This window comes from Solanum lycopersicum, chromosome 10, assembly GCF_036512215.1.
Source record: "Solanum lycopersicum chromosome 10, SLM_r2.1".
Classification (NCBI taxonomy): domain Eukaryota; kingdom Viridiplantae; phylum Streptophyta; class Magnoliopsida; order Solanales; family Solanaceae; genus Solanum; species Solanum lycopersicum.
Window position 1 is genome coordinate 55,152,782 of NC_090809.1, and position 14,222 is coordinate 55,167,003.

Below are 14,222 nucleotides of genomic sequence, written 5' to 3' on the forward strand. Positions count from 1 at the left end.
CTCTCTTTATTTACATGAACACTTTCGATGCTAGTTGGAGTCTTTCATAAAAGACTTTTCCGTGCAAGAAGTCTCATTTCAAGACTCAACACCATTGCTAGATTTGAAAGCTCGAATCCTCTCTTCAACGTTGTATCTCCCGCTTCTCAAAAGCTCATGCAAATAGACATGGCAAAGTAGCAAGGAAATCTGGAAATCTACTCCTTTCGTTTCTCTTTGTCTTTACTTTATTATGTTTGTGTTCTTGCCGATATTCTTAATTTGTGTTATATGACACTTATTTGTTCTTTGCCCTTTTTACTTTTTTAAGACTATCGACTATAGTCTTTAACATATTAGTTATGTTGGGTCTTGGGAAATTTTCATGTTTTTGACATACCGTTTTAAAAAATAGATCAAATTCACCTAGATTAGATCAATTAAGTTTTTTTTTTTAAAAAAAAAAAACTAAAACCCCATACTAAAAATCTTTTTTTGTTTATGAAATGTGCAACTTTTGTTGAAAGTTTTAAACCATTCCAAAAAAGGGGACATGAAATTTTACTAAAGATGGATAAGTTAATTTGTTAGGATAGGTTCCTTGGTCTACTGTGATTTTATGACTTTTCTGATTTGTTGCGAAAGATTGCAGATATTATTTTCAAGATACATATCACTAGTATTTATAACATACTCCTTTCAAATTTGCTCTTTTTGCTTTTTAATTAATTAACCTAAGTTTTGGCCAGCAAATCATTTTTAATGAATTTTAAAGTATGTGCGTCTTCCTTTTAGGATAATTAGAACTCTTACCTAGAAACATATAAGGTTATTTTTTCTACTTTGTCGCAAAATATGAGGGATTCTAGTTTCAAGATACATATCACAAATATTTAAAACATGTTCCTGTTAAATTTGCTCCTTTTTTAATTAATTAACCAAAGTTTTGATCGGCTAATCGTTTTTAACTGGTTTTAAAGTGTGTGTGTCTTCCCTTTAGGATAATTAGAACTTTTATCCATAATTAGCATTACTTTAGCAAAATAGGAGTCCTAATTCACTAATATGTTATACATTGTTTGACCTCGAGTTAAAATGAGTTATAACGTTAAGCATTTTTTTTTATAAATAAGGCGAAGTATATGAAGAGATTGACCATGGATGAGTTCAATAGTACTAGAAGCCCAATGGAGCACGCCATAATTGTAACATGAATGCAGTTTAAAAAACGTGATTATCATAAATCAAAAGTGCTAAATTCATAAGTATAATTTATCATATATTATTATAAGTGGGAAGCATCAAAATACAATGTTGGATTACCATTTTATCCTTATATTAAATAAAAATAATTAATTAACAAAATATTAAATAATAATCATATCATATTGTACTTAAAATATATATTTTTACATGAAATAAATAAATTAAAAAGATAACTATTCATTAATAATCTTCTAAAGAAACTGTTGTTTCTTTACATTCCCTACTATGATCCTTGTCTTTTCATTTCATATATGTATTTCTTCTTGCTTTTTACATTCTATTTTATTATGAGTTTGATAGAGAGCATTGAAATATTTTTCTTTTGGATGCTGCATTGTGCATGTTATTTTAAGTTATTTTTTATTTCGTTTCTTACACTTACTTATAATATAGTTTATGATGTTTAAGATTTTAATCTCTGATGAAAAATAAAAGTTGTAATTTTTTGTCAATAGCTTATGAGATGGTTTTTTTTTTGTTATAGGGAAAATCAATTGATGAGATGCTTCGTCGATTGCATAGAACTATCCTTTGAGTTGTGCCAATACAAATGGGGTAAGTCACATTTCGTTCTGACATGATTTTTTTGGTTAGCACAATTCATTGTCTGTGTTTTTCTTTTATTATTATTATTATTATTATATTTTGTCAATAGTAGGTCAAATTTATTGAATTTTCACATGCAGATTCATGTGAGTTATTTGTGTATAAAGCTAATTAAGTATTGAATTTTGATAAAAACCATCATAACCCAATATAAGTAAAAAATATATTTATGAGATTTGGCATGTTGAGTGATGTGATATTCATTGTCTATTCAGCTTCACTTTCTTTGTTTGAATTTAATTTTTTTAATGGAGTTTTCTCCAAAAGAAAGAAGGGAGGATTACAACCCATGTTAAGAAAAAAAGGAATGAATACAATATTATATTTTGGTTATTTTACTCATGAAATTATATTAACTTTCTTTGCTTTAATTTTAGTTGATTATTTTAGTTATTTGATCCATAGTTTATTCCTCCCTTTCTCATTCAGAATTTATATTACTCATCACTCAAATGTCATAATATTATTTTTATCATGTTTTTTTATTTTTCAAGTACAATTTTAAAAATACAGTTCCACAAAATATAAAAAAATGTTGAGTTCCTTTTCTAACAAAAATATATTATAATTGCGATGAGTCATATCAAATGAAGTTTGTTTAGAAATGTAATATTGATTGTGGTGGTAGGACAAAAGTTTAATTGATGATATAAGTGTATTAAGTTTGTAATCTATGAATTTAATTAACTTAATTATTTTTTAATCAAAACATAATATCTATATAAAATTATAAAAATTTGACAAATTCATATCAAATTTTAACTCATAAACTAAAATTAAAATCAATTTAGTACTAATTAAGAATCTTTAAGATTACACTTTAGATATTGGATATCATTGATTTTTGAATATATTTATTATATATTGGTTTTTGCCATTTTGCACAATGGAAACTTTCACAGCAAGTTTTAACTTCCACACCTTTCCGGCTATCCATACTGTGTTTCTATTCTCTTTTTCTCTCCAACAGGCGGCATCTTCTACTTTTCTTGCTCTAATGAAACTGATAAACTTGCCTTACTTGGATTCAAGTCCCAAATAGGTGAGGATCCATCAAGAGTTTTCACCTCTTGGAATAATTCTGTTTGTTTCTGTCAGTGGACTGGAGTAAAATGTGGTCTGAGACACGGAAGAGTCATCCGGTTGCTTGCCTTACTTGGATCAAGTCCCAAATAAGTGAGGATCCATCAAGAGTTTTCGCCTCTTGGAATGATTCTGTTTGTTTCTGTCAGTGGGTTGGAGTAAAATGTGATTAGAGACACAAAAGAGTCATCCAGTTGAATCTCGAAGGGATAAGGCTGGCAGGTATGATCTCAACTCATCTAGGAAATCTCTCTTTTCTTAATGTGCTTGACCTCACAGAAAAATGCCTTCCATGAAAAAATTCCTCAACAACTCAGCAGTCCGTAAAGACTTCAAAACTTGAATTTGAGTTTCAACTATCTGACAGGGGAAGTTCCAGTCAATCTATCACATTAAGTTAACCTCAAGAACCTTGTCCTGGACCACGACACTCTTGTGGGACATATTCCTTACCAAGTTGGATCTTTAAAAAAGTTAGTAAAACTTTCTCTCAAAAATAACAACTTGACATGACTCTTTCCAGGTTCTATTAGAAATCTTACATCTTTAGACGAGTTGTATTTATCGTACAACAATCTAGAGGGACAAGTGGCAGCTTCTTTATCTTGATTGACCGAGTTGAGGCTTCTTGGGTTGTCAGTAAATAGCTTATTCGGGAAGTTCCCTCCTCCATTGTACAATTTGTCGTCCTTAGTAATCTCACATCCGATTTAGGCAACTGCTTTCCTAATTTCCTAGTACCTCACTTGGAACTTCAATTCATTGGTTCCAACCGTCCTCTTAGGCCAATGCTTCTAAATTGCTAGAGCTTGATTTTCCTGTAAACAATTTCACTTGAAATATACCCAAGGGTTTTGGCAACTTGCAGAATTTATTGTGGCTCAATTGAATTTGAGTTTAAACCGGAATTCCTAGTTTTGTGGTGGGATTCAAAAGCTGCATTTACGATCTTGTGTTTATCAAAAGACGCGGAAGAAGCATGTACTTCCCTCAAGCATGATACTTCAGAGAATGAATATCATAAAATGTGGACTCTGCACTTCATTATCTTTACCATGAGTGCCAAACACCCATGATTCACTGTGATATAAAACCACAGAACATTCTTCTTGATGAAGATCTCACAACTCATGGGATGATCTGTTTTGGTGAGACTCTGATAGAATATAGACATCCACTATCAGTTAATAGACCAGGTCCCTTGAAAAAACAAGAACAGTGCCGAAGAGTAAACAATAAGGAAAACACAACACGGGCACTTTACGTGGAAACCTCATTTCTCAAGGGAGTAAAACCACGACCTGTTGCATAGGATTTTCAACTGCTCACTAATCTTTCATAAGCAAAAGTGAACCCAGTTATACCCAATATGAGAAAAATTTATTAATCTCACGACCAAATAATCTACCTATTACTTGAAGAGTCTAACAGATAGAACACTGCCCACTAAGCTATTACCCCTAGATAACTTAGACTTTTTCTAAGCGGATACAACATGGCCCACTAAAACACTTAACCCTAGATGATTTTAGATTTTTCTGGGCATTACAACATTGCCCACTAAATCAGTTACCTATAACTAATTTAGAACTCTAGCACCAACAAACGATCTGAGTCCTTTATAGATGTAGGATCAGTTGACAACCTTTTGACAAATGTCTTTTCTTGTTCGCAAACTTCCCGGGACCAGGTCCCTTGCTGCGTTATTTGAGAGTTCCTAAAAGGCTTGTTGGTTGGATTCTTCATTTGGATGAATGACTTTAACATGGGGTTTGTCATGATGAAAATATCAACCGTGAAGAGTTATTACCCGTTGGACAAACACTCTCGTCCATTCTGATTGGTTCGGTATGTCTGCACCTCACCTACCAATGACGGACGAGAGAACTTTATAGTTGTACCCTAGTATGCATCTAACAAAGAGAACTCTGTCGAAGAACAGGTCCCTACATTTGTGAGGATTATCAAAACACCAATAATATAATATTTTCCCATTTTTGATGAAGACACACAAATAAACATATGCTCCCTTGTTAGACTCTACATTTGTGAGGATCATCAAAACACCTAGAATATAACAGACTCATTGTTGATGAAGATGTCACAGCTCAGTTTAGCTATGCATCTCCAGGTAATGATTCTAGGTTAACAAAAATTATGATACGAAATCTCTTCTAACAATAGTGGTTTATTTATAAGCTAAATTTTCTTGTTGCAAAAACTGGCATGGGTAGTAAGGTCTCCGTTAAAGGAGATATATATAGTTTTGGGATTCTCGTATTGGAGATATTCACTAGAAGAAGACCCACAGACGACACTTTGTTCCAAGCAAGCTCTAGCCTCCACGACTTTGTTGAAACAACATTGCCAGAGAAGTTATGGAGATTCTAGACAAAACAACTTTTCAAGAATACTGGGGCAGTATCAAGAAAGAAGAGATGTAATTCTTGGATAGCATACTTGAGATTGGTGTTGCATGTTCAGATTGACACTGATAAGACAAAAATTTCTACAAAGGGGAGATTGAGGCCACATGCTACAAATGAAAGCATTGGATTTGATCTAAAATGGTTTAAATTCTGTCTACTTGGTAAGAATGTTAACATTCTGTCTATTTGGAAAGCTTTGGATTTGATGTAAAACTTGAAATGCCTGTAGTATTTTTAGCATGCAGAAGAACTAAGGTAGTGTCAAATTTGTTGTTACGTTATGGATTTAGTCTGACTTTAGGAACATCAGATATTAGTTCTGAACGTCTACATGAGATAATATGTTTCATTCATGAATGTAAAGGTTGTGATTTTTCTTCCATATCCTAACGCACGTGAGGGATTCCTGTCCCATAGTTGGAGCATCATGATCAATACTTGAAATATGCAACAGTTGCTCCAAAGAAATAAAGTTTATTTTCACATTCACAATGCATATAGGGAACCCCTGAAAAGAAAATTCAAACAAGTTAGGCATGCTCAAGTAATTGAACATCTCCACCATTAATTGGTATGAAGTTTCGAGTCTACACTAGAGACCGGTTAGTGAGAATACCATTAATCCTCCTAATAATAGGGTACTGGGATGGAAAAGAAAGAATCGGTTTTTAATTACTCCCTGAATCTTTTCTTTGGTCATCTAGAGAAGAATTAGAAGCTAATCCTGACCTGTCAAGAGTATAACATCTTCTCTCTTTGTATCACTTCTGAGTCAATAAAAGGTTCCACAACAACAAAAAGGTGGACTACTAAAGGATAAAAAGCAGAAATTGCTTCTCAGTTGGGTTTCATCGTTGCGATGAAAGTATCAAGCTAAGTAAGGCTGAAGGTGTATTGAGTAACTATAATTCTTTTGGTTTTTGACCATAGGAAAGTGAAGTAAGAATTCAACTAATAAATAAATTTGGAACAAAATAAAAACAGCACATATGACGATGCTTGATTGACAAAGCAAATTTTGAATGGCAAATTTTCCAAACATCTTCCTTTGCTGCTGCTTCAGTTCATGCCAGAGAAAGAGATACATGAGAAGAGTAGCTTGACCGCACTTCAGAGAATGAATATTATAATAGATGTAGGTATGCACTTCATTATCTTAACTATGAGTGTCAAACACGCATGATTCACTGTGATATAAAACCACATAACATTCTTCTTAATTTGTTAACTTAGTAACGCATAAGCAAAATATATGATGGTAGGACAGAAAAACAGTACCACTGTTATACATTTAATAATAATGAACAACCAAAATATTAATTTGATGGAAGAATAGGGAATTATTCTCCTGTCATATATATATTTATTAATCCCTCCATGTTTAGAACAGATGTAATCATAGTTATATTCTAATACTTCTTAGGCCCTCCTCAATCTAAGCCGTAAATAGTGACATTCACTAACCTTTTTCTATCCCTGTGGTGCTTGAACTGACTTTCAAAGAAATTACACTTAGATGTCAGGAAATTATATACTCTGGCTATTTCATCTTCTATTTTCATGATTTTCTAAGCCAATAAAGAGCATCACACCAATAAGCAGGCGGATTACAAAATGATAAAAAATAGAAATCAGTTCTCAGTTGGATTTCATCGCTGTGATGAAAGTATATCCAACTAAGTAATCCTGAAGTTTTGTTCACTCTGTGGTTTTTTGACCATGAAAAGAATGGAACTAACGTAAATCCAGTCCTGTTCAAAAAAAATTGAAACAAAATATTAAAACAACACATCTGACGATGCTTGATTGACAAAACAAATTTTGAACGGAAGATAAACCAAACAACTTCCTGGTAATGCTAAAATATTGCATTTATAGTAGTTCATCACTTCAAATGTGCGACAGTTGCAAAAAAAAACAAGAAGAGGTTTTTGTACAAAATGCATATAGAAAATCACGTCTATTACAATATGTAACTATGCCCTCAATCTCCCAAAAATGACTGATAAAGTCATGTTTGAATTGAAACTAATCATGATTGAAGATAGTGAAGGGTAGAAAGCCAAGTCTATTACAATGTTTCTTCTTCTTCTTCTTCTTCTTCTTCTTCTTCTTCTTCTTCTTCTTTTTCTTCTTCTTCTTCTTCTTCTTCTCCGCCTCCTCCTCCTCCTCAAACTTCTTCTTCTGATGTATCTGGACAAAGTTATATACAAAATTTGAAAAGAATTAGAAACAATTTAAACTTGTTTAAAGTAAAAAAGGAGACCAAGAATTTACAAAACGCAACTGAAGTCAAACAAAGAAGGCAGACAATATCTCTATGAAAATATCGGTTGGTTCGATTGAGGAGTCTTAAACATAAATTTGAAAGGAATTTCTATCCTGACCTAAGCAACATTTAGGATATCGCAAGAACTAAAATTAAAAATTGAACTCAAACTAACTGGTACCTTGGAGAATAAATCTTCTGAGGTCATCCAACCTTTCTGCAATAGACATCTGCTGAACAGCGTCTTATGGACACAAGCTAATGTTTGATGGAAGCAATACATGGGATAATCAACTTTGTCCATGACTGCAACATTTTTGTACCCATTGATGTTGGTATCATACTCGTATAGATCATGATACTGTGTTGGGGGACGTTGTACCAGAAAAGACACTTTTTTGCTGTCAATCCAAATTGGAAAGCCGATAATATCGTCATCCAGACTTAAAACAAACTTTTCCAAAGTGTGGGAAACCCCCCAACGGCTGCTTGCTCTGTCAAAAGTCCCAATGACTATGTGTTTTCTTAAAATGCATACAAGGGTAAGTAAACCTTGCGCCCTCCCTAGCCATATATCATTACCATTCATTTCCCTACTAGTCAAAGTTTTCCCATAGCTAATATCATAAAGATCAATAAAGTCCGGACGGTCGATGAGTAAAGCCTCTTTATTCTTTGTATCAAGGGCTAGGACACTACCGTCACTTTTAAGAAAATACAAAGAATTGTGCCAATGAACAGGTGGACTACCGTAAGGTAAGGATATGAAAGTATTGGTTCTCAATTGGATTTCACGCCATAAGTCAGATCGCTCTGATGAAAGCAAGTGAAATTTGTAGAACAAGTTGGAATTTTGCACAAGGTTACTTATGGATACCAATTGGTATTGATTTGAAGTAAGGTAATCAACCGCTAGGACTATCTTTTTTAACTCATGTCTAGGAGAATTCGGATATAGAATCAGTTAATGCTCTCTAGTTAAAGGATTGAATACACAGTAATACCTAATTCTCACAAACTCAAGGAGAAGCAAACCATCACATGAAGCCAAAATCTTACGCCATAACATAGCCTTGTCACAGATTGAGTGATAGGATTTAGGGAGATTTTTGGGAATTATCTCAGCAATCTCCCATCATGAATTAAATAGATGAGTTGTGAAGAAGTGACTTTTTGACGGTGGAATAAAGTTTTTTAAAATTCAGGATGAGATATCATGCCTTTAAAATTCTTGGATAGAATTTTACATTGAAAAACAAACTTCATAGGAAAGCGGGAGATAATCTCCATCACCATAGCATCCGGCATTTCAATACTCTCTGATAGACTATTGTGCTCCTCTGCTCTGTTGTCATTTCTCATTCTTTTAGTTCTTTCCATTCCCTTTTTCGAGTGTATTAAGAAAGATATAAAATGTTTTACCCTAAAACAAGTTGTTGTTAAATAGTGTAAAACTTTATTGGGGAAATCTTTGAAGCGATTCGGCAGATTTTGTTGAACAATCAAAGAAACTAGATATATATATGTGGACTTATAATAATTCATTCACATTAACAAGCAATAAATTATATATGTTGTTCAAATTAATTATAACCTGCTTTGATGTATAAGTGTGTTTAATCAATTTGTGAATTTGGTTTATGTATGGATATGACACTTCAATTCCATATATGCAAACTATTAGTTCATTCTCCAAATAAATGTGGAACTCTAACACCCTCCTTCGCACGCCAAGACCAAGCCCAAGGTCAAGACCAATAATAGTGTTCATGAGAAGTCCAAATAGATATGACTCTTATATTATGTAAAGATATGAAATTGCAACACCAAAAACTAGCTCCTGGTGGGGAGGATTATTACTTAAGTCAATACAAGGTTAAAATTATTGAGCTACCGCTCCACTCTTGTTGAGCGTGACATAAGGCGTTAGAGTGGGTTAGGTCCCACAGTAGTTGGGGTACGTTTTCTTATATGAATTTAAACAATCATCCTCTCATGATCTAGATTTTGAGGTCAAGTTAGATGACCCGAGTACCATATCCTTACATGGTATGATAGTCAAGTTCATCCCCATTTGGGCATCCCTTTGAGGGGGGATTGTGTGTTAGAGTGAGTAAGAGCCCCACATTTGTTGGGGATTGAACGGGTGATTGCTTATATGATTTGGACAATCCTTTCTTCAAGAGATAGCTTTTGGGTTGAGTTAGGTTAATGTGCTATATATATCTTTACATTTTATATACTTTGTCTAAAAACACTTATTCTATTTGGTCCTATTTGATAATTTAGGATGTACCATATATATATTTCATCAGCTGACCAAAACAACTAAAGGATTTAGCTGTACTAGTATAATTGTTACTATAATATATATGGCAACAACAATAAATATGAGTATCTACCACCAACACTTTATATAAATGTCATTAAAGGCTTTAATGATGTTTGATGCAATAACGTTAACCCAATTACTGCTAAATGTTCAGTGGGAGCCTCACGAGAGAGATTTGGGAAAGGAGACTAGATTGACGAAAGGACTAACTTGAAACTTTGTATTGTATCACTATTGTCGTTGAAAGGAAAATTTGTTGCCACTAAATATATCGTAGTAACTTGAACTACTGCAAACCAACTCCTCCGCTAGACCTGCTAAGGACCTGGCATTCTTTTATATTTTGTCAATCATCAAAACATAATTTCAACTCAGGTCAACTCAAAACAAGTACTTTTGGTTCTATATGGAGAAAAAAAAGTCATATATAAATAATCCGACTTATGCAGATAATGTTGTAATTTCTTTTATTTACTTCTTGTACAAAGTAATCCCTCAAGTTTGCTATTTAGGATATAGATTTATGAGTGTAATAGGACAGATGATAAAAGGGAAATGCATTTTTTTAAAATCAACAAGGAGAAATATAAGAAAATATTGATAGTAATAATCTTCTGACAATCAGATGATGTCATCTCATATCATATCATCATATTATATATTTAGAGATTAGGATCATTGATATACTCTTAAATGTCATTTTGGCATGTTAAAATCTATATTTTTATTGCATCATGATTTTTGTTACACTAATTTTTTTATACAAAAAATGTAACCTGCATAACATTTCTTAATGTGAATGAATTATTATAAGTCCACATATATATCTAGTTTCATTGATTGTTCGACAGAATCTGCCGAATCGTTTCGGAGATTTCCTAAATAAAGTTTAATACTATTTAACAACAACTTGTTTTGTGGTAAAACAATTATGTCTTTCTTAATACACTCAAAAAAGGGAATAGAAAGAACTAAAAGCATGAGAAACGGCAACAGAGCAGAGGAACACAATAGTCTATCAGAGAGTATTGGAATTTCGGATGCTATGGTGATAGAGATTATCTCCCGCTTGCCTTTGAGGTTTGTTTTTCAATGTAAATTCTATCCAAGAATTTTTATGGTATGATATATCATCCTGAATTTTCAGAAACTTTATTCCACCGTCAAAAAGTCACTTCTTCACAACTCATCTATTTAATTCATGATGGGAGATTGCTCAGAGAATTCACAAAAATCTCCCTTAACCCTATCACTCAATCTGTGACAACGCTATGTTATGGCGTAGAGATTTTGGCTTCATGTGATGGTTTGCTTCTCTTTGAGTTTGAGAGAATTAGGTGTTACTGTGTATTCAATCCCCTAACTGGAGAGCATCAACTGATTCCATATCCGTATTTTCCTAGACATGAGTTAAAAAAGATAGGCCTAGCGGTTGATTACCTTACTTCAAATCAATACAAATTGGTAACCATAAGTAAACTGTTGAAATTCCAACTTGTTCTACAAATTTCACTTGCTTTCATCAAAGCGATCTGGCTTGTGGAATCCATAAGGAAAATCACAACCTTTTTGGAACATTGTCACCATGATAAACCTGCCTTTATGATCCCCTTAAAAGTCTGATAAAATTATTTCAGATTTTTAAGTTTAAAGCTAAAAGTGATAAGTTTAGAACCCTATGTTTCACAATAATTATTTTATTTATATTTAATGGAAAATGGGTTATCCCGCAATGATAAATTATATATAATCCTTACTTAAGATGTATAGTCTCTTCTTGTTAGACCCCTGATCTAAGTCACTCAGCAAAATGGCAGCATAGACAAGGTTTTTAAAGCATGTTGACCTTGTCACTTGTATAAGCCAACGAAACAAACAAGCAAGGGTAAGGTGGCCACGGACTATTGACTAAGCTAAGGTTTGCACAATGGCACCAAGGACTGATTCCATAGTGGCAAGTGAGGACCAAGGACTTGAGGGAAAAGAAACTTGGTGAGGACTTGTCAAGATGAAGGCTAAACAATGTCATGTGCGCATGGCATTGATATTCAAATAAAGGACAAGGACAAACGACAAGCAAAGCTAAGGCAGCAATGCAAAGATCAATAGTGTTCTCAGTAACCCACCAATGTGCACTCTAACCTACCTACCGATTAATGGTGGAGATGTTCAACCACTTGATCATGCCTAACTTGTTTGAAGTTTCTTTTCCGAGGTTACCTATATGAATTTTTATGTGGATATAAAATTTATTTTTGGGGCAACTGCTGCATTTTTCAAGTATTGATCATGATGCTCCAACTTTGGGACAAGAATACCTAACCTGTGTCTAGAACACAACCTTTTAGGAACATTCTTACCATGACCATATGATCTTGCCTTATGATCCCCTAAAACATCTGATTCTTTACATTCATGAATGAAACGTATTATCTGATGTAGACGTTCAGAACTAATATCTGATGTTTCTAAAGTCACACTAAATCCATTAAGTAACAAGAAATCTGACACCACCTTAGTTCTTCTGCATGCTGAAAACACTACAGGCATTTCAAGTTTTACATCAAATCCAAAGCTTACCAAATAGATAGAGTGTAACATTCTTACCAAGTAGAGAGAATTCAAACCATTTTAGATCAAATCCAATGCTTTCATCTGTAACCTGTGGCCTCAATCTCCCCTAATCCTAAAGGGAAGACACACATACTTTAAAATTTGCTTAAAATGATTAACTGGCGAAAACTTATGTTAATTAGTTAAAAAGGAGCAAATTTAAAAGGAATATGTTATAAATACTTGATAAAATACTTGTGATATATATCTTGAAAATAAGATATCTCTCAGAAAAGTAATAAAGCCAAAGTAGATTAAAGAAACCTTCATCCAAGTGGTTGAAAATTTATCCATCTTTAGTAAAAGTTCGCGTCTCTTTTTTGTGGAATGGTTTTAAAACTTTCAACAAAACTTTCTCATTAGACATTTCACAACCAAAAGCTTTTCGTGATTTAGACAACTTATTTTTTTTCTAAAAAAAACTTAATGGATCTAATCAAGGTGTAACTAATCTATTTTTTAAAACAATTTGAAAAAAAAATAATCCACGAAACCCAACATAACTAATATGTTAAAAGACTAAAGTAGCTTAGTCTAACAAAAGTAGAGAGGGCAAAGGGAATAAGTGTCATATAATACAAAGTCAACATATCAATAAGAGCACAAACATAATAAAGTAATGACTAAAAGAGAAAAGAAAGGAGTAGTTCTCCAGATTTCTTTGCTAATTTTCCATGTCCATTTTGCATGAGCTTTTGAGAAGTGGGAGACACAAAACAGAAGAGAGATGCACGCTTTGAAATGAGACTTCTTGCACGGTAAAAGTCTTTTATGAAGACTCCAATTAGCTTCGAAAGTGTTCATGTAAAGGAGAGAATAAATAAATTAGTAAAACAATACAACTTTATATGATAGTGAATAAATCAAATATAGAGCTAAGTAAAGTCGTAAAATGAATATGTTATTCAAAACACGAATATGTGCAACATTCGCAATTGGTAACTTTAAGCCTAACTCAAAACAGCCAAGCCACCATTCATGTATTTTGAACAAAAAATTAACACTCAAGTTCAGCAGGTTTAAGCTAAAAAAAACATTACTTTTCAATCCATGATCCTCGACATTTTACACCGCCCTCACTTAATGACTTAGAAGGGAACTTATACATGCAACTCTACTATCTAATGGATTCGGAAAAAAAAATTAAAATCTATATTTTTTGTGTGCGTAGAGATAATATAGGATCATGGTTTTTCTCACACAAATATTATTTTTTTTAAAATGTAACCTGCATAACATTTCTAACTAAGCAAGAACAACACTCATCTCTTTTTAACATACTTCTACAAATGAATACATGAGCTGCAAAAACTTTATCATATAAACATTTAACTTGGAGCGAGTGAAGATTTAATCACGAAACGAACTCATTTCTTATTAACAATGGCTAAAACGTGAAAGGAATATGGCAAGCTCGAACAAGAAGTAAAGAATCGAGTATATTTTGTTGTTACATATAATTAAAGCTAAGCAAGAAACATTAATAGCAAGTCATGATATTTCTTAAGATAAAAGAATTAAAAGTTTAATCGTCACCTGTTGGGGGGCAGTGAACGAGAGAGTGATTCCGACGCCTACATGAAGTTCCTCCCCAAAACTTTCTTCAGACGAGCATAAAACAGTGGTTTCAGGTGCGGGGCAAAAG

At 33.1% G+C, this 14,222-nt stretch overlaps 2 pseudogenes; one reads left to right on the forward strand and one right to left on the reverse strand.

The window, feature by feature from the left end:
• Positions 1–2,713: 2,713 nt before the first annotated feature.
• Positions 2,714–3,823, forward strand: LOC138338932 (putative receptor-like protein kinase At3g47110; annotated as a pseudogene).
• A 3,857-nt stretch (positions 3,824–7,680) lies between these two features.
• LOC138339031 (putative F-box protein At1g12855) lies at positions 7,681–10,628 on the reverse strand (annotated as a pseudogene).
• Between the last annotated feature and the right edge of the window lie 3,594 nt (positions 10,629–14,222).